This window comes from Diospyros lotus, unplaced genomic scaffold (assembly GCF_014633365.1).
Source record: "Diospyros lotus cultivar Yz01 unplaced genomic scaffold, ASM1463336v1 tig00010963_1, whole genome shotgun sequence".
Classification (NCBI taxonomy): domain Eukaryota; kingdom Viridiplantae; phylum Streptophyta; class Magnoliopsida; order Ericales; family Ebenaceae; genus Diospyros; species Diospyros lotus.
In genome coordinates, this window is record NW_026267115.1 from 25,064 (window position 1) to 42,840 (window position 17,777).

Consider the following 17,777-nt stretch of genomic DNA (forward strand, 5'->3'; position numbering starts at 1 on the left):
TTGTTCATTTAATTTTCTAGAATAATTAATCAAGAAATGAAATTTCTTGGTATAAAAGATTAGGTAAATAATTAGCCCGCTAGCCAATCTAGAAGTACTAGGTGGACCAATTCAAACAAGACATGTGGACCAAGAGTAAATCGACATGTGGCACGATTTTCTAATAAGCTAACTTAAAGGGCACATAATTAAAAGACATCCGAGCCCATCACATGACTAGATCTGATACCCTAACCATTAATGAGCATGACTCAAACGGCATGCCTCGAACCCCTAACATCATGTATTAACCATGTCCGGTCATATCCAAAATAGAATTTTCAATGAAAATCACACTAAGAGACCATCTCCTATACGAGCTATAAAGGCTCTTAATTATTTGACAACAAATATGCATTAACTCCTCCTTTAACTTGTTCCTCTGCTCGGTTTATCTATCAAAACACTAATCTAATCATCAAAATTTATACCAAAAAATAAGGGCTGCTCTTTGTATTTCAATTTTTAGTTTTGAGTTTTGAATTCATTTTTAGTTTTCTGTTTTACTAGTTTGTTTTCAAAAAATTGAAAACGCATTTAGTTTATTATTCTAAAAAACTATTTCTTAAAACAAAAAACTAGAAAACGTATTATGTTTTAAATTTTGAGAATAATTTTTTTATGATATTTTATTCAATAAATTTAATTATTTAGTAAATTAGAACTATTTAATGCTAATATATTATTAAGAAATATATATATTTTAAAATTGATGAATCTTGTAACATTTTTTCCCGTTACAAAAATAAAATACGAAATAAATAAATTGACTTGGCAAAAAAATAGGAAAGGGAAAGTCCGAAAGCCATGTATATATACATATTATATTACATTATAATACAAGCTTTTAGAAACTTGGTTGGAGGAGAGGAAAGCCCAGAAGCCATGGAAGAAGAAGGAGGAGATGATCGTTGTGGGAGATTTTCTACGACGATAGTAGCAAGATCGACGATGATGCTCGATCACAGAGGACGACAGTAGAGGACAAAGCAAGGCCGCCAACAACCAAGACCGTCGAAACGACGGTGGGCAGTGGCGAAGAGGCCACAAGCAAGCATGGTTGTGGCAGAAGCAAGTGGCAAAAACAATGATCACAGGAGACTAGCGACAATGTGCGACCCAGCAAGCTGAGGGTCGCGGGAACGACGGCGCGAGGGTTAGGAGCGAAAGGCGATAGTAGACTAAAGGTTGTTTTTCGCATTTTGAGTTTTTTGGAGTGTTTTGGCTAAAAACAGTCAAAATAATTTTTTGTTATTTTAGGTTTTTCTTTGTTTTCAAAAATATTTTTTTTAAAAATATGAAAGTAAACACATTTTCACTGTTTTGAAAAACTAAAAATTCAGAATATATTAAAAACCGCAAAGAAAACAAGGCATAAAAATCTCAAATCTAGAGGACATGGCTTATCTTCCTAGAAACATCAACTAGGAAAATGATTTCACATATCAATCAAAGGTTAAATGAAAGGAGACACAAATGAGTTTGCCGCCATAGCATGGCATGGAGATAGAGATGATTGTTTGCCGCCATACCATGACTAACAATTAATCCAACAAAAGATGGGTTCAAATTGTTATTATTAACATATGGGATATAAATTATTTGTAATATATCCAGACTCGTTGTTTCATACTATAGAAGAGGACGAGTCGAATGAGTAGAGGGGACCAATATAGTGATGGCCCGTTATTTACATATTCATTTACCAAATGTTTAAATAAGTCACGTTATGATGTTTAGAGCAGTGAAAGAAGAACCATGACAGCAAGATGCGGATGGAAAATCAACTCTTTCCATGGAGGATCTCTTTGAGAAGTGCATATACATGATATGGTACCGGTGGCTATTCCTATTTATAAACACAAAGCCTAATTTAATATGCACCTCAACTAATTTAGCTAATAACTTAAAGATTTTGTCACCTCAACTAATTTAGCTATCGGGTGTAACAAATATTTTTCCAAAAATTAAATGCATGCCATTGTGGATCAATTGGCACCAGTAGCTGGCAATATGCACCCTTGCCAGCTGATAGTTGGCCCCTGGCCTAGATGTTGAATTTTCTAAAGGCAAAACTCATATTTTTGTCTCGTCTCTTTAATTTTTTGTTGTTTTAATTATACTCTTAAATTTATATTTTCGAATTAATTTAATTTTTTATACTTTGATTCTTTTTTTGTGTAGCAACCTGAGCTTCTCGTTATTTCAATTACACCCATGTACCTACATTTTTGAGTTAATTTAACTCTTATACTTTTGATGTGTAAATAAATAAAATAAGATAAGTTAATTTAACCCTAGTCTATTTTTTTACACGTCAAAATATAAGAATTAAATTAACTAAAAAATATAGGTACAAGGGTGTAATCGAAACAATAAAATGTTCAAGTTATCATACGAAAAAAATGTCAAAAGTACATGAATTAAATTAACTCAAAAATATAGTTATAGGGATGTAATAGAAATAATCAAAAATTTAAATAATCACACAAATAAAAAAAAAATACAAGAATAAAATAATGAATTTAGCCTTTTTCTAAACTACGTATATACACATACATAGCCACATTTATATTAGAAAGACTTGAAATTTTCAACCTCAAACCTTGCCAAGACTCAAGTTGTGGTGAGTGGGCATTATAGATCACACTCACATCCTTCATCGTGATGTAATGAGAGTTTACTTTTCTAATAATTAATTAATTATTATTTTAATGATGATTTGGATAAGTTTTTGTTATTGAAGTTCTTCTCGATTGTTTCACTTTGATGACTTTTTTGTTTCTGTTATCACTGTTAGGTTTAAAAATGGGTGCAAATTGTTTTTATTGTTTCTAGTTATTCTCAACCTCAATTTTATGATTTGGAAATATGTGCCGTTGCTAGCTAGCTAGTTGTTAGTAATTGGCCAATGAGAAAGATGTGGAATTTTGCGATGATAGAAAGCCAAATAGCCATCAACCAAGACCATGGAGTCAAGTCGTGGCAACTGGGCCCTGCAAACCAATACCCAGGGAAAAGCGACCGTTCTATCACTCTCCAAATTCCCTTCTAACTTGACATTGACATTAGGGTCTTGCGTCTCAATTACATATTAAAATGACCGTAACCATTAATTTTGATCAAACTGCAGATAGATAGCTTACTTTGATATCAACCATTTAATTTGATCATGCATGCATGCCCCAAATATATTAAGATCATAAAATATCAAGTCGATCAAGCATTGGATATGAAAGTGTCTTGGATTGTGACTCCTCAGTGTTGAGAGTCAATCATATTAATGATGATGTTGAAAATTGCACCACCAAATGCCCGAATCTAGGAGAATGTTGTGAGGGTTGAGTTGATGATCAAATCCTTGGGTTTAACCTGCATGTTAATTAATTATAGCCCCATAGGACACAACCTGGCCACCGCGCTCCCAGCCCCAGCTCTCTCTCATGGAGTCATGGACATGGTGGTCCTTTCTTTCTCATCGTACGTTGAAGGGAAAGAAGGAAGAAAAGAAGATACAGTTTGAAGCATGAGAAACACAACACAACACGACAGCACAATCCCCAAAATCAAATGCCCCTGCTTGACAAAAACAACTCCTAAATTATAATCTTTTCATAAAATACACGCTATTTTAAAATTTTTCCCCAAATTTTTGTAAAATTTTTTAAAATAACTTCATACCGTATTCATTGGTGTCTGACATGCCTGTTTCAAGTGTCAGACACGCACGAAGCCGTGTTGTCTACGGTATCCACCAACTGGACTAGACAGACTTGAAATCTTCAAAAAAAGATCAATATTTGGAGTACCAAGTTGTGGGTGCATCGTAACCCGGCGTTGGAAGTTCATGCCGCCCCCAATCAGTGAGGAGAATCCACCATTCAACTGTATACTTTATGCATATTGGTGGTTATTTATGGACACAAAGCTCATTCATAGAAAACGTTATTAGCCAAAATAGACAACACAAATCTTAGGGTATTCATAGAAAACGTTCAACTACGGACTCATGATAGCCAAAATAGGAAAATATACATATACAAAACAGAAACAAAAAGAAACGAAGAATGAAAGGAGGCAAAGATTTTTGCTATGGTTCACCTCAAAAAGAGCTTACGTCCACGTTGAGTTCTGGTAAGAAGAGCTCACTGCACTAAAATGAAAAATCAAAGAATACACCTTCAAACCCTCACAAAATATTCTCTATATAACAATGGTTCGCTAATAAAATTGTCCTATAATCATAAATACAGATTAAAAGCATAACCTATCGAACCAGAGAACTCAATCACTATACAGAGCATTTATAGAGAATGAGAAAAGAGAAGCAAACCAAAAACCTTAGCCCGAAGACGAAGACTTCTTTCCCCCAATCTTTCTTTTCCTCTCTTCTTTCCCTTTTTCACGTCTGATGGTCCATATCTCGAGGGGGGGAATTAATAGCGTTGATGGAAGGTTATCATATTGACTCTTAATAAACCCAATCCCTAAGACAAAATTGTCAAGCTTTTTATACCATTGTCTTGGGGATTGTTTTAAGCCATACAAAGATTTTTTCAGTAAACAAACATGTTCCGGCTTATCTGAGTCAATATATCCAAAAGGTTGAACCATATAAATTTTCTCCTTTAAGTCTCCATGCAAGAATGTTGTTTTAACATCTAACTGATGGGTGTCGAATCCAACAAATAATAAATTCTTGTTCTTAAAAATGTAAATTGTGATAGTGATGAGCAAGGTCGTATCCACCGGGATTAGTTAGATCTATTCATTTTAAAAATAGAAGAAACATTTGGGGGGTTTTGAATTTTAAAATTAACTAATTAAAAATAGAATATTATTCTAAATTAATAAGACAAATCAGAATGTAAAAAGATTAAAGTAATTAATAGAAACATTTCCGGTAGAAGGGATTTATCCACTAGTGATTATGACACTGATCATTGATGGAAAAATTACTAATTTTCCTTGAATACTTGACCTTATAAAGAACAACAAGCTCTGTTCATTCAATATTTCCCTTACTTCTTAGTTAATTAAAACAATCTCTTCAATTAACCCTTACCTTCAAACAACCTTAGAACAAGCTCTCTAGAATTTAATTCAAAGACAGCATTAAACTTTGTGGAAACAAGACCAAATCTAAACAATAAACACATAAGTTCGGTTTATTTAATTCAGCACATGTACTTCCTAGGAATTGAACGAAAACTTGTCCATAATCATCAACCCTAGTTGCTACTTATGCAAGAAAGACCAAACAGTTATGGATTTGGTATTCAAGCTAGCAATTGATCATGCATCAAGAATTGAATAACGACCGTCTATGCAATCAAAACACACAATCATAAACAATAAAATCAGAAGATACATGAATATTCAAGAGAAAATCAAATTTCAAATAAACTCAAAAAGATCTCACAGTGTTCTTCACCATGGCTTCAAAATATTCTTCTACCGAAAAACCAAAGTTTAGCCACACATAATGAGAGAAAGAACACAAAAAAGAAGAGAAAATATGAAAATGATGCTTTTTCCTCCTCTTGGATATGTTTCTCTGCCTTTTTTTCTTCCTGGACGTCCTCCCCCTCGAGCTTGGATCAAGACTTTAAATATCCCCCAACAAAGAATCCAAATCAGCAAAGGAATTAGGGCTCCTAGAGTCCCGTAACTTACGAGTCCGTTTTGGGTCGAATAAAGAGCGTTTTGGGCTTCGGCCCCTTCTTAAGAATTATATTTTAGAATGTCTAAATAAATTTAGGCTTTTGAATCACTCAATTTGGACATCAGAAGCTCAATTATGGCCTTTTAAAGATTTAGTGTTCGTGCAGAATTCTAATCCGATTAGGATTTGACCCAGCTTTTTGTCCCTAAAGTTGAAGCAATGTTTGGAGGCCCAAACGAACTCGGATTTGGACAAGTCATACCATTCTGGAAAGCCCAAGAAGTCCTCTACAAAATCTATGAAACCTCATTCACGTTCTTGAACTCTAACATGTTCAAAAATCTGTAAGAACCCAAAAAGGTCAAAATATTAAAAAGCTGAAATTTTCTAAGTAAAAGCCCAATTTATTCTAACCTATCCAAAATTGCCTTAACCATTAAAATAAGTATAAATCAACACAATAAGGTATAAATCTCACCCAAGAGACCATATTTAAGGGAAATAAATATATGGAATTATGCACTCATCACTAACTATTCTAATTCAAGATCAAATTGAACAACCAAAACAAGCATCATGCGGATGGTTTTAAATTTAATTACAGAGGAGAAAATTTCAGTGTAGTCTATACCCTCCCTCTAAGTGAACCCCTTTGCCACTAATCTAGCTTTATACCTAATTGGATCAGAAGGAGACATTCTTTTTTTTTTAATTTGTACAACCATTTACACTGGATTAGTTTTTGTTTCTGTGGTCGAGGGACCAATTCCCAGGTACCATTAGCTTTAAGAGAGGTCATTTCCTCATCCATAGCCTACTGCCACTTAGTGCATTCCCTAGAGCTGACAACCTCCTCATAAGTGGAAGGCTAACTACTCCTTAATTCTATCCCTACTACTAGGGGACAATACACTATGTTTGAATAGGCATACCTTGCAGGGGGTCTAGAAACCCTCATGCTCCTATCACGGGCTAGCTAATAGTCACTGAGATCTTGAGATGAGTTATGATGCTCCACCTCAATCTCAGGGTCATCTTCTTGTTCATCTTGATCAAAGGTTTGATTTTCATTAGGCACTAGAACACCTTCTAGGTTAGGTTCTATTGGAGCGGCTGGTAGGTTGTTATTCCCTGTAGCTTGCTCCACCTTGATGTGTGACCCTCCTAAGATAACAAAATCATCTAGTTTTCTAGGAATGTTGGTTTCTTCTGCGTTTCCAATTTTACAAGGGAAAACGGCTTCATTAATTAAATATGACATCTCTACTAATAATGATTTTTATCCCACCAGAGTGTCTTTCCCATAATCTAAAGCCTTTGGTCCCTTCTTGGTAACCAACAATCACACATTTAGTGGACCTAGGTTTTAATTTACCTTCTAACTTGTCAACATAAGCTTCACAACCAAACACTCTAAGGTAATTAAGATTTAATTTTCTACCGGTCCATTTTTTCTCAGAGCATTTAAAGTTTAGGGCAGTTGAAGGACTTCTATTTACTAAGTGGGCAGTAGTTGATAGAGCCTCTCCCCAAAAAGACTTAAGCATATTAGAGGTGAATAAGAGCCACCTGACCTTTTTAAGTAGGGTTCAATTCATTATTTCAGCTACCTCATTTTGCTAGGATGTATACCTAACAGTCCTATGTCTAAGTATTCCCTGGGTATTGCAAAATTCATCAAATTCCTTGTTACAGAATTCCAGACCATTGTCTGTTCTTAAGATGTTAATCTTTCTATCTATTTGATTTTCTACCATGGTCTTCCAAGTTTTAAACTTCTCTAGAGTTTGATCTTTAGATTTTAAATCTTCCTAGTGAAGTCATCTACTATAGATAGAAAATACTTGTTACCACTATGGGTAGGGACCTAAGAAGGCCCCCACAAGTCTACATGAATATATTCTAGGCATACCTTCTTCAGGTGAGTTCCTTTATGGAAACTCAGTCTGTGTTGCTTGCCTAGAACACATGGCTCACAAAAGTCGAGGGACCCAACAGGCATTGATCCAAGGTATATTAACAATGTATCTTACATCAGTTTTAACAATGCATGCAGAATGTATATTAACAGAGGGAGAGTAACAGCCATTCAAAACATATAATCCATTTTTCTTAACACCAGTTAGGATTAATTCATGTCCTTCAAACACATATGTGGATCTATTTTCTACTTTATAAGAAAATCCTAGCTCATCTGAAGTGCCAAAGGAGATCAAGTTTCTTTTAAGGCCAGGAACATATCTTACATCAGTTAGTGTTCTAGTTTTATTGTCATACAACTTAAGTGATATGTTACCTATGCCTTTAACACTACAGGAATGGTTGTTACCCATGTAAACTATTCAAGTTTCTTTTTTGTTTAAATTTTGAAACCAATCAATGTTAGGACATATATGAAAAAAACAACTAGAGTCCATGATCCATTCATTATCAACAGAGAAATCAGAAACAATAAGAATTTCAATTAAGCAATTTGAGTTATTAGCATTTGAAGTAATATTCCCCTCTTGTTTTTGTTTCCTGATAAAGTCATAGCAGTACTTTTTAATATGCCCCTCTTTCCCACAGTGATAGCATTTCCATTTTTGCTTATCCTTTTTGTCTTTCTTTTTACCCTTTTGCCCTGACCCACCAGATTGATCAGTGTTACTTGTAAAGTGTTTTTTCTCATTCTTACTCTTTACAAACAAATTATTTCCAGATTTCTTAAATATACTTAACTCCAGTTCCCTAACCTTAATGCCCAAAATTACAAGATTCAGACTAGGTACAATGCTAGTATATCTCAATGCATGCTTAACAACATCATAGTCATCAGGTACTGAATTTAACAGAATCATACCTTCACTAGTGTCACCTAATGCTTGATCAGTTCCTATAAGTAATAATGCAAGCCTAGTAAACTTGTCTATGTTCTCATCCATTGACTTAGATGTATTCATTTTAAAGTTAAACAGCATGCCTTTCAAGTAAACTAAATTAGGTGCAGTCATAACAACAAATAATGAATCTAATTTATTCCAGAGGTCTAGAGGGTTAGACATACCATCTACCTTCCGGATTACACTATCACCCAAATAGAGGAAGATTATATTAAAGGCTTTCTCTCTGATCTCTTCGGTTCTCACAAGTTGATCTGCGAACCATTTTCGATCATCCGCCTAAAGTGTTATCAGCACTTTATGATGAGAGAGAAGCACTCTTATATTCTTTTTCTAGCTTTTGAAATCTCCTTTGCCATCAAATATACCAATTTCAAATCAAGTAGACACCATATTCGCCTTGCATGAAGGTAACCTAAGGGGCTCTAGACACTGACTAAGACCAACACAACAAACACCCACTGATAAGGACTCTCAGAATAAACCCCAGACCACCCACAAACGGATGACAACCCAGATTTGAAAGAAGAGCCGATTGAACTTACAAAACCCTAAGAGCCGATATTAACACGGCTCTGATACCACTGTTGTGAATAGACAACACAAACCTTAGGGTATTCACAAAAAACATTCAACCACAGACTCACGATAGCCAAAACAAGAAGCATAAACATACATACACAAAACAAAAATGAAAAGCAATGAAAAACTAAATGAGGCAAAGATTTTTACCGTGGTTCACCTCAAAAAGAGGCTACGTCCATGTTGAGCTCTAGTAAGAAGAGGTCATTGCACTAAAATGAAGAATCGGAGAATACACCCTCAAACTCTCACAAAATACTCTCTGTACAACAATGCTTTGCTAACAAAATTGCCCTATAATCACAAATACAAATTAAAGGTGTAAGCTATAAAACCAGAGAACTCAATCACTATACAGAGCATTTACAGAGAATGAGAAAAGTGAAGCAAACTAGAAACCCTAACCCGAAGACGAAGACTTCTCTCCCTCGATCTTTCTTTTCCTCTCTTCTTCCCCTTTTTCATGTCTGATGATCCATATCCCGAGGAGGGGAATTAATAGCGTTGATGGAAGGCTGAGATAGCTTCTCATAAAGCTTGGATCAACGACTGAGATCAGATCGTGCAACATGATCGATTATTCCAATAGAAAGGCAGACGGGCAGAGCAATCGGGCAGGGAAAGCAATTAGGTGAAGGACAAAGCGGGCATCAATGACAATTAGGCGCCTCCAGCAGCTAGCAAATGGTTGCCACATGTTGCCATCCAGTAGGTGCCACTTGGCAGCCTGCGGTTGCTACACGTGGCCCTCCAATCAGCTAAGGTCAACGATGCCATTTGGTGCTTCACCACCAACAAGAGTTAGTTATACTGATGATGATGTTGAAAATTGTTGAATGTGAAAAGACAAAATGAGTTGTAAGCCATAATTTTTGACAAATGAACCTTAACAAAGTGCTTTTAATTAAATTAATAAATTTGTCACTTATAGTCTAAGCAATAATTGCTTGAAAGGGGTTCAAGATGTATGTTTTTTCTTTCATTGTTATATCTTTTAATGTTTGCAAAATAATATTATTTTTAGTATTAAATGTATATCTAAAGGTTGACATTGTTACAACAAAACTTATATATATATATATATATGTTATTTGCTGTTAATACGGTTTGTAAATTTTTACATATGAGATTGAAAATTTAAATTTCTGTTAGACGTGATTATTTGGCATGATATATTTTTCGTAATTAATACGGTTAATAAATATTTACAATGTTACAATAGATCACTTGAAAGATCTTATTTCTTTTTTTAAAAACTATAAAGAAAATGGTTTTAAATCTTGTATGATTTCTACTAAAAAGATTGTAGAACATATGAGTATATAGAACCAAAGTTTCATGAAAAATATACAATAAGGAGAAAGAAACAATTTGATGAGAATGAAAATGAGGAGATTAAATTATCTATTGAAGAATTTTTTAGAATTAATTATTTTATATATTTAGTTGATCATGTTATTTTCTCTCTTTCAAATAAATTTGAATAATTTAAAATTTACAAAATAATTTTGGACTTGCAGAAAAGTTAAAATTACTTAATGATTATAATTTGAAGAAAAAAAATTTAAATCTTAAATGTAATACCCCATGTTTGTATAAGGTTGCCACGTAATTTTAATAAGTTTAGAATACCAAAAAATTGATTTTATAGCAATTTCAAGTACCGAATCAACTGCAGGGAATGTCTCAGAGTGAAGTTGTCTAAGGAAAATGATATGCTCTTGATATGCGTTTCGAGTTAGGATTTATGGTATCGAAAGAAATCGGATCGGGAACAGTTTTCGGTACAGCTAAAATACAGCTGCCATTTAGGCTAAAAAATCGAATTGTTGTAGGAGACTTCCGAAAAATCAACGGACCCCTAGGGGGGCTTCAGTTTTGCGTAGTGAGCAACTCTTTAGTAGTTTCAGGATGGAACGACAGCCCGGTGAGGACTTTGGGGCAAAATCGTCTTTATCGAGTAAATCTTGGATTATTAATTTTATGTTTTCGGTATTAAAATGCAATTTAATCCAGTGTTTGAGGGTATAATTGAAATTGCGGTGTTGCCCAAGTGATATAAGATGAAAATTGGAATTTAATGGAATAATTTCTTATAAACATTAGTGTAATATATAATTATATATATAGTCATATGTGTGTGTGCGTGTGGGCGAGAATGGGCAATGGGCGTGAATGGGCAGTGGCCAGCTTCTGTGAAGCTTTAATGGCCGAGATTTTTGGCTGAAAATTAGGAGATTGTGGCAGCAAGATTTGAGAAAGAAGATATGGCAGCAAGATTTAAGGGGTTGAGCAATTAATGTAATATATATATATATGCACGTTGGAGAGCAAGCAATGGCTGCTTATAAATAGGCAGGGGGTTTGGCCGATTGAGAGGCACCAAGAGGAGAGTCAAGAGCATCAAAGAGAGAGAGAGAGAGAGAGAGAGAGAGAGAAAGTGTGTGTGCTGGAGTAGAGGGGGCCGAGAGGGAGCCAGTAGCTTGCGGTAGCCATGGCTGCAAGCTCTCGCAAGTTCGAGTGGATAAGGGCTACCATGGAAGCTTGAAAGGGTGCTGCGAGGGGGGGCCGATGAAGGTGGTGGGTAGGGACCGCGATGGAGGCCGGCGAGGCTGCGGTGGCCGGATGTGGCTAGAGGCGCAAGCAAGCAGCGGCCAAGCCGCTGCGTGCGCAGCAGTGGCCACAGCTAGTGGTCACGCACAGCGAGGCCGACCGCGGGGGCTGCGGCCGTGCACGATGGAGCGAGGGCGACTAGCGGAGGCGCGGGAGCGCTGGAAAGCAGCTGTGAGGCCAGGATCACGGCAGAACGGCAGCTAGGCGAAGCTGGTTCACGAGCGCAAGGCTGAAACCAAGGAGGGAGGAAGAAAGGAAGAAAAAGAGAGAGAAGAAGGAGAAGTGAGAAGAAAAGGAAGGAAGAAGAGAAGAAAAGAAGAAAGAAAAGAAAGAAAAAAAAAAAGAAAAAGGAAAGAGAGAAAAAAAGCCTACGTGAGTCGTAGGATGAGGGAGGAAGAAGATGAATAGGAGAAAAGAAAAGAAAGAAAAAGAAAAGGAAAAGGAAAAGAAAATGAAAGAAAAGAAAAGAAACAAAAAGAAGAAAAATAGAAAAAATTTTTGAAAAAATGCCGAAAAATAGGATTTGGTGATTTATTATTATTTTGAAGATTTTGGCAAAGAAAAATTATTCGGACACGCATTTCGAGATTAGGGCACGCATATCGAGGAAGCCGGAGATGCTAAGTTGAGGTAAGTAAAATTTCTTAAAAAATTTCAGAAATTCAAGAATATTATTTTATGAATTGTCGTAGAGAAATATTTGAGAAAATATTTTAGAAATATTTAGTTTGGATTTATTGAGGAAAATTAGGAAGAAATATAGCGAAAATTAAAGAAAATACCAGAAATTATGAAAAAATAGGTTTTAATGTTTATTTAAATAATTATGGTGGTTAGGATGCCTTGAGGATTAAGTTGAAGTGACTTGTCAAATTTTGATGTTGGCACGCAAATCGAGGCGATGCACGAGACAAGGCACGGATATCGAGGTAGCTCGATAAGCTTGAGAAGGTAAGTGGTACTCTCCAATTAAAGTTAGTTTTATGGAAAATGCTTGGTTTGCAAGTGGTTTATGTTCCTCGAAAATGTTTTCATCATATTGACATACTCTGATATGTATTCATCACATAGACTGCATACATGACATGACTATGAAATGCATAAATACACGTTGATATCATCAATCACTCGCATTGAGACCGTAGGGAGTACGAACTGGCACCGCTGCTTTACCAAGGGTGCACCCATACACCCCGGCTTCGAAAGAGCAGCAAAAATGGTAGGTAGCATGAAGGGTGCAGTTGACACCTACGAGGCAAGACATTGCATACACACATGATATAGCATTATGTACCCTTACTTAAATGGTTCATCATCTAATTTGAGTTTTTGCCCCTGGAATATTCAAACGTTCCAGGTAAAGATTGTAGCAGATTCGAGGATATATGAGGCATGAAATGGCACTTAGCAGGGTACATGAAGAATGAAATGTATGTTATGTAGCCCATGTATTTAATGTTCTGCTACTTTGAATTCTGAATGTTTTAAGGAATGTTGAATTTATTTATGATTAATGTTAAGATATCAGGTTTCGATCTTTGCTTCTGCATTTGATGTGTATAATGATTCTCTTCCGAGATCAATGTATGGGAATTCTGGAACGGATTCGAGGAATGAGGTTGTTTAGCTTTAGTATTTGAAAGAAAAATTTTATTGTCCCGGAATTGTCCCAAGTTATAACTGACGGTTCATTAAACGAGGATACATAGCATGCAACGGAAGCGTTTAAAAAAAAACGTTCCTCGTATTGATTAGAATCTAGGAGACTTACTTTTTCGGCGGATTACCGGACGGAAAGGGGCGACAGGCGGAGAACGTGCAGGAGCTTCTTCACGTGGTGGAGACGACGACTGTCCTGCAATCCGTCGACTCCTTCGCATCAGAACTGGAAGGCACTCTTTCGATCTTCCGGAGTATGACTCGAACTCGTGGCCTCTCTTTCGGTGAAGAAGAGCAAAAACGACCTTGGATGAAAAACAACCGAAGAGAGATATATAAAGGGAGAACCCTAGGGTTAAAACCCTAGTGGGCCAAACCCTAGTGGGCCTAGTCCATTTAATTAATTTTCTAATTGGGTTAGCCTAATTAATTAAAACCAATGAACTATTATTTTATTCTAGCCCAATTAATTATGGACCATTCTGAATAAAATAATTCTCTCTCTATGTAATTCATCCAACAAGCCAAATGTATTAAATAATACATGAGTCATATCGAGCTACCCCAGGGACCAAAAGACAAATTATTCACGGCTACTAAAATGACCAAAATATCCTTGCTACCTAGTAGCTATATTTTGTCATTCTAAGTGTTCCAACTATCACCATATGGTAACACTGACCCCACGAATAATTCTGCATATGCAATGTCTTTGACCTACTAGTGTAATGACGAAAATACCCCTCTGCGTAACACCCATCATTTAGAAAGGGATAATGTACTAACACCTCTCTAAATGATTTCTACCATCCTTAGATCACTAGTCCAATAATCCGTGACTACTCGAATGTACTTGCTTATCACTGGGAGCTACTCAGAAGCACACACTCTTAAGTCACGTTCCCAGGGCCCTGGATTATTTGATTATTCTTGGACAATCACAAAGAGGTGAATCACAGAAACTATCTTGTATTAGTCTGTCTTAGCTAATTAGAAACCATACTCCCAACTCACAAGGTTATTGATCTTTAATAGACCTCACCCACAATGAATCTAAGAATATAGCTCTAGGTTCACTAGACCACCAACTAATACTCAAGTATTAGAGTACTCGTCCACGTAGTAGCAGTGATAGACTAGCTCCATGATAATTAGTACTTTGTCATTAGCTTCTATCACAGGTCCACTCTACGCATTCCAAATGCGCTTGTACAATTAGAGTAAACGGACTGTTTACTGGCCAAGGCAAGCCATCCTCCATTAGGATCTATTGCACAATGATCTTATCATGATAGAATGCCCAGTTCTATCAAAAGATCAAGAGTAATATTTTCTTGCTTATTAAGTACCCATGATTCATGCCTAACTGTGAAGAACGGCCCATCACATGAATCACTTACTTAATAGCATGGACACTTTTCCAACAATTAAATGCAAACAATATATGTGCCATAAACTAAATAGAAAGAAACATCATTACCATAAATTAAACAAAACGTGTCTTTAGGGCATACATTTCCAACAATAACGCACTCAGGAAAGCGGGGCATTACAGTTGGTATCGGAGCTTAAGATTATTGGAAGCCCTAAGTGACTCAGATGTAGTTGATATCAGAGTTAAATCCTATTTGAAGATTAGGGAATAACAATTTGAAGACTTAAGGGTATCCGATATTGATAGAACCAGTTAGTAGGAACCCCAAGTGGAGTCTTAGGGGAAAGAAATTAATGGTTTGTAAGACGAAATCCCTATTTGAAGATTTAGGGATTGTCGGTTGAAGGCTTAGAGGTTACTGGATTTCAGTGTTGTGTAGTGAAAGTGCATGTCTAGGAAAGTTCTGACTAAGGAAAGACTTGGTATTTAAGTGTGTCCATTTGTGACCCACCACTCTTTCCTAGGAACTTACCTGGTATACTATTCATGTACAGACACTATTCTAGTATACGATTACTATTCTTGGTGAATAGTAAAAGCCTGATGGGGGCTAGTACAAGCAAGATGATCTAAGCTATTGAAGTTAGGATCTGATGATATGATTCAGGTGTAAGGTTGACTCGGTAATCGTGATTATGGATCTAAGAGATTCAGAGACTGTTGATTTGAGGTTATTAGTTGAAATCCCTACAATGAAAGATGAGATAACTAATGGTTGTTAAGGATGATCAAATCAAAATTAATTAGTCTGATGTGACATAGCTTAGCTAAAGAGTTAGGATCAAATGATAAATATTTTTTGAGGATCATTTAGAATCTCAGAAATGAGATGTAAAGATCAGAGATCTAATAGATTAGTCAAGCAAGAGGCCGAAGATGGCCAAATGATGGCGTAAGAGTTGCGCCAATTGATGAGGCAACGGTGGTGCAACTAATGTGACTCGCAGAGACGGGATAGGGAACCTTAGCGGCATGACGGCACTACTGGTTCGGTGTTCGTAGTGATAGATCTGGATCTAGGGACCCACGTGCAGATGGTTGATGAATGGCTTGCGATAAGGTACGGGAGACCGTCGACCAAAGTATCATAGTGGATTGCATGGGAGATAATCAAATGCTAAAGATCTGGAACAACCCAGTAGGGTAGATACCTTGTATAGGTCTAAGTCCCAATGGTCTAGGATGCGAGGTGTGCCACTAGCTATGATTGATCAAGGACAGAAGTCTAGGGAATCAACCCAAAGTGAAATGGATTGTATATGGATTGAGTGTTCTATTTAAAAAAAAAAAATTGCATCGAAGTTCGCGGTCATCTTGGGAGAGGGTGACCCGACGAACAATGCGAGGCTCGAGGAGTAAAACACCTCGGTATCTAGTATGGCAATGGGATCATGAGATGGTCGTGTTTTAGGTGGCACAAAGGAAAAGCTACCCGACATGTGAAATAGATATGGTAGATGCTCGTGAGGATTGTAGGTGCTACCTATGTGGTAACGTAATCACCGGCCGTGTGAGAATCGACTAATGGTGTAGTGATAAGCGTATGTGATCGGGTACCTAAAAGGCAAGAGTTGCTTGTAGGTCATATTGACCCTAAGAAAGGATGATAAGAAACCTAGTCAACAAAGGTTGTGACTACGGTTCAGTGTGCCAAGTGGGCTTGAGGATTCGAAAGTTTGTGAGAAGGGACATGTGAATGGGTTGTGTCTTGTGCAACTGCATGGGGACCTGAATCATTATTTGAGGTTTAAGGTATCCTTAGGTAAAGAGTCTCGGGAAGTTTTTGAGGTTCGGTTATTTAAAAAAAAAAATGATTGGAGCCAGTTAACATGATCTGATCCGGTATCTTCAAAGATGAATCGATTTGAGATTTTCGAGAAATTTCCCCTAAGGGATGAGAATCTAAGGATTTGTGATGAGACTTCAAAGTTTTTTAAGAAAAGATTTGGAAGGTCCTTAGGAAATCTCGTTAAGGAAATAGAGATTGATTTTCTTAAGCTGTGAAAGTCATGATTCAGTAAAAATCGGAGTACCATGGGAGACGTAAGTACCTACCCACTCCAGTTAGCGGGATGGTTACAGATTGATGTCTTTCAGAATCTTTGGTGTGTTTGAGAGAGATAGGTAATGACAGATGTGTCAGGATGTTAGTAATAGATCGAAATCTATTAGAGATCTAGGATTTTCGATTTTGAAGAATAAAAGCCTTGTTGGGCTAGACGATCAGTCTAAAATAGCCCTAGTGGGTAAATCGAGGATGTGTAGCTGGGCGATTATGTCAGTGAGTAATAATAATATATATATATAAAAAAAATGAGCCTGTGGATATGCGGTCCAAGCGCATGCGGTCAGTGAAAAATAGTAAGCAAGAGAAATGCTATGATGTATTACCGAAAAATTTATTGGGACTATTTCTTAAATGATGAGTCTGAATTTACCAATGATGGCTTAATATTTTTGGATGATGAACTATGTGTGGACTAAGTAGCTAGAATAGTACGAATAAAGTTGATAGCACTATTGTCAAGACGATTAAACATTAGAGTCAGGGAGCAAGTTTTAAGATTGCGAGTTGGCAAGTGAACTTGTGCTACGATTGACTGGAAGTCAAAAGAGCCGATGGTCAAATGCGAGAAAAGTAATCAGATGATTTGTTTATGGTAAAGTATGATTGTAGTCAATTGGCATGAGATGGTACCTTAAGGATCGAACATAATTAAAGTTAGTTGACATGAAACATTATCACTCGAGGATTAATACAAAAAAAAAAAAAAAAATTAAGGACCAAATGGTTAATTTGATGATATAAAATGTTATTTGATGATCACTTTGAAGAGTGCGAAGACTTATTTGAGTTATGGGTATGGATGAACAAATATTAGTACTACTAGATTTAGATTGA